This window comes from Rhipicephalus microplus, chromosome X (genome assembly GCF_043290135.1).
Source record: "Rhipicephalus microplus isolate Deutch F79 chromosome X, USDA_Rmic, whole genome shotgun sequence".
In the NCBI taxonomy this organism is placed as follows: Eukaryota; Metazoa; Arthropoda; class Arachnida; order Ixodida; family Ixodidae; genus Rhipicephalus; species Rhipicephalus microplus.
Window position 1 is genome coordinate 473,865,276 of NC_134710.1, and position 4,605 is coordinate 473,869,880.

Consider the following 4,605-nt stretch of genomic DNA (forward strand, 5'->3'; position numbering starts at 1 on the left):
GTGTGTCATATTTTAACGCTTGTTTTTATATTAACGAGTGCATACTTGTCATATGCGTGCATCTTCATCTTCTGTCACTTGTCTAACTATTTTTACAATATTATCTACCTGCAGCCGTGGGAACACAACAGGCAGAAGGCTGCATGCGCTGAAGTGTGCAATGCCTGTCATCTATCGCTTCCGTCGGAGGAGCTCCACAAGGAGTGAACAAGCTTTGACAACGAGACGGGGCTTGTACACTTTACCATGAATTTGCTTAAAAGAATGGAGAATCTCCAATTGTATGCAGAAAAAAAAAGATTTCGATGTCTCACTTTTGTCCTTCGTTGTTGCCGTGACTGCGAAAACAGTTACACATAGGTGGCTAACTACTTTTTCACGTGTACCTTTCTGCGCAAATTGTTGCTCACTGTACAGCAAAACAGGCGAAAAAAGTATTAGGCCTGGCGGAAAATAAACAAAAAACGTTGTTTGAACTGGGGACAAAAAGTTCATCCGATTGGAGTATTTGAGTGAATCAACCGTTAGTCAGGCAAGGTGCAACTGTGAGAACTAACGGTTGCCCGGTAAGGTGTAAATGTGAGAATTACCAGTTGCCTTATAAGGCACAAATGTGAGAACTAAATGTTAGTTCTTTGAGATCAATGGTGGGACTAATGGTTCCTCACTAAGGTGTAAATGTGAGGACTAAATGTTAGTCTATTGAGCTAGTCTGTGGGGACTAACTGTTAGACCCGGTGCTGTTAGTCCTTGAAGGGATTAATGGTTGTGGTAGCCCTATTAGACCAAAAAGAACGAACAACACACCCTTTTAACACCCTTTTGCCTTAGAGTGTACAAGGCCAATTTTGTCTGAAATCGTGTGCATATATCCGGAGCTCTTCTGCAATTTTCGCCGTAAAACATTTTGTTTTTTATTGTGTGCCCCATTGTTATGTTTTATTTGTTATACCCCGGTTGTGTTAGTTTTTAATCATGCTGGAATTCTTCTACTTTAGGGATATCGAATACCTCTATCGTTTTAGAAGAGTGCTCTGGCCTTGTTTCTTCTGCATACTTGTAGAAATGAAGAGCAAATACGGAAACAGGCACACATGACGAAGTGCTTCGTCGTGCCTCTTTTTTTGTGGTCAACTTCATTGCGCTTCATTTCTTCAAGTATCTGTATGTCAATACACTGTGTGTCTGCTATTAAGTTCAGCTTGTGTTGCCCAACACTTGATGAAATGTTTATTTTTGGTAACAAGGGCAATAAAACGAGGCCAATTAGATTATCTGTTGATTGCAAATATTTATGTTGTTTCCTGGCAAATAAAAGCTTAGAGGCTGCAGGAATTTGAGAATGGATGATTTCTAAGTGCGCGGATTGAAAAGCGCGAAGCACGGCGGAGCAGAAGTAAGCGGATTCATTACCAAAATAAAAAAAAACGTCGCGCACATCACACACTGCAGCAAGCGTGAGGGGGCTCATAAAAAATAGCCCCGTATCTACATGTTTCACTGAAAATGTCGTCGAAAGATGCGTCAGAGAGTCTCGAGTAGTGCAGCGAAGGCGAACAAGCGCATCGACGCACGTTAGACACGACATCCATCTGACAGTTATCTTCGAAAACCAAAGAAGGCATGCGCACCCATGGAGGGGGGGGGGAGGGATTATAAATGAAAAAACGAGAAAAGTGAGCCCTGTGACTGTCTCACAGGCGGAGGACAACTCAACAGTAGCTAAAGATGGGTGGAGGTAAGGAGCAATTAAAAAGGTAGGATTAAAAGGTGTAGAGATAGAGAGAGCGGAAAGAGAAAGATGCGCGCCTGTCTCGGAGGCGATAAGGTGTTAAACGGAAAGCGACGGGCAGGGGCCACCACCGTCTTGTCTTAGTAAAACGTTGGAAACACTTGGCTTTTTGAGCATCCCGTTGCACTGTCAGTGCAGCGTGATAAACGCTACGGTCTTTCGAATCGCTTATGTATGCCACTTATAGTACAAAGACACACCTAAAAATCATGACATGTTGTTATGGTGTCTAAGATATGCGCAATAATTGCTTTTTAATTAAAAATTGCGCAAGTGTGAATGCTGAAACTTGAGAAATATTGGTGGGAGCTGCGGATGGGTTTGGCCGTTTCACGTACAACATGGTGCAATTTGGGGTATCGTTACGGCTGACAGACAGAAAAACAGTCACTGTCACTCAGGGCCACCAGTAGCCATAGCGGCGAGTGTGGCACACTCTTTTGAGCCTGTTTGGCGTAATGTAGCACGTGAACTTGTTACGAGTGGGCAGCTGACCAATAGTCCCTCGTATACAACCTAAATGCACGAAGTCTTCCAGTACGAGACTCTCGTTAATGAATAAGAAAAGAAGTGTATACCCAAGGACTCGTTTTTCCGTGTTTTACACTATATTAAGGAGATCTAACAGAGAATAATGCCAAGAAAAGTATAGGGTAAGATATTAGACCAAATTATAATGTAAGCATGAAGAAAAGTGGGTGAAAAGATAACTTGCCGTGGGCAGGATCCAAACCTGCGACCTTCGAATGACGCATTCGATGCTCTACCACTGAGCTACCACGACAGCTATCCGCCCAGACACTTTAGAGGGTTCATATGTGAATTATACGTGGGACTGTCAGTCAGCGCCACCAGTACGAATGGCGGTGAGTGTGGCACACTCTTTTGAGCCTTTTTGGCATCACGTAGCACGTGAACTTTTTACGAGTGGGCAGCTGACCAATAGTCCCTCGTATTAAACCTAAATGCACAAATTCTGCCAGCACGAGACCCTCCTTATTGAATAAGGAAAGAAGTGTATACCTAAGGGCTCGTCTTTCCGCGTTTTTACACAATAATAGTTAGATCTAAGAGAATATTATGCCAAGGAAAGTATAGGGGAAGATATTAGACCAAATTGTAATATAAGTATGAAGAAAAGTGTGTGAAAAGATAACTAGCCGTGGGCAGGATTCGAACCTGTGACCTTCGAATGACGTGTTCGATGCTCTACCACTGAGCTACCACGACAGCTATCCCGCCAGCCACTTTATAGGGTTTATATGTGAATTAAACGCGGGAGTGTCATTCAGCGCCCCCAGTAGCCATGGCGGCGAGTGTGGCACACTCTTTTGAGCCTGTTTGGCGTCACGTAGCACGTGAACTTGTTATGATTGGGCAGCTGACCAATAGTCTTTCGTATACAACCTAAATGCACAAAGTCTGCCAGTACGAGACCCCCGTTAATGAATAACGAAAGAAGTGTACACCTAAGGGCTCGTTTTTCCGTGTTTTTATACAATAATAATGAGATCTAACAGACAATAATGCGAAGGAAAGTATAGGGGAAGCTATTAGACTAATTTGTAATGTAAATATGAAGAAAAGTGGGTGAAAAGATAACTTGGTGGTGGCAGTATCCGAACCTGCGACTTTCGAATGACACGTTTGATGCTCCACCACTGAGCTACCATGACAGCTCTCCCCCAGCCACTTTATAGGGTTTATATGTGAATTAAACGCGGGAGTGTCATTCAGCGCCCCTAGTAGCCATGGCGGCGAGTGTGGCACACTCTTTTGAGCCTGTTTGGCGTCACGTAGCACGTGAACTTGTTATGATTGGGCAGCTGACCAATAATCTTTCGCATACAACCTAAATGCACAAAGTCTGCCAGTACGAGACCCTCGTTATGAATAACCAAAGAAGAGTACACCTAAGGGCTCGTTTTTCCGTGTTTTTACACAATAATAATAAGTTCTAACAGACAATAATGCGAAGGAAAGTATAGGGGAAAATATTAGAACAATTTGTATTGTAAATATAAAGAAAAGTGGGTGAAAAGATGACTTGCCGTGGGCAGGCTCTGAACCTGCCACCTTCGAATGACGCGTTCGATTATCTACCACTGAGCTACCACGACAGCTATCCCCCCAGCCACTTTATAGGGTTTATATGTGCATTAAACGCGGCAGTGTCAATCAGCACCCCCAGTAGCCATGGTGGCGAGTGTGGCACACTTTTTTGAGCCTGTTTGGCGTCACGTAGCACGTGAACTTGTTACTACTGGGCAGCTGACCAATAGTCCCTCGTATACAACCTAAATGCTCAAGTCGGCTAGTATGAGACCCTCGTTAATGAATAAGGAAAGAAGTGTATACCTAACGGCTCGTTTTTCCGTGTTTTACACAATATAATGAGATCTAACAGACAATAATGCCAAGAAAAGTATAGGGGAAGATATTAACCAAATTGTAAAGTAAGTATGAAGAAAAGTGGGTGAAAAAATAACTTGCCGTGGGCAGGATCTGAACCTGCGACCTTGGAATGACGCGTTCGATGATCTACCACTGAGCTACCACGACATCTATCCCCCCAGCCACTTTATAGGGTTTATATGTGAATTAAACGTGGGAGTGTCAGTCAGCGCCACCAGTACGAATGGCGGAAAGTGTGGCACACTCTCTTGAGCCTCTTTGGCATCACGTAGCACGTGAACTTTTTACGAGTGGGCAGCTGACCAATAGTCCCTCGTATTAAACCTAAATGCACAAATTCTGCCAGCACGAGACCCTCCTTATTGAATAAGGAAAGAAGTGTATACCTAAGGGCTCGT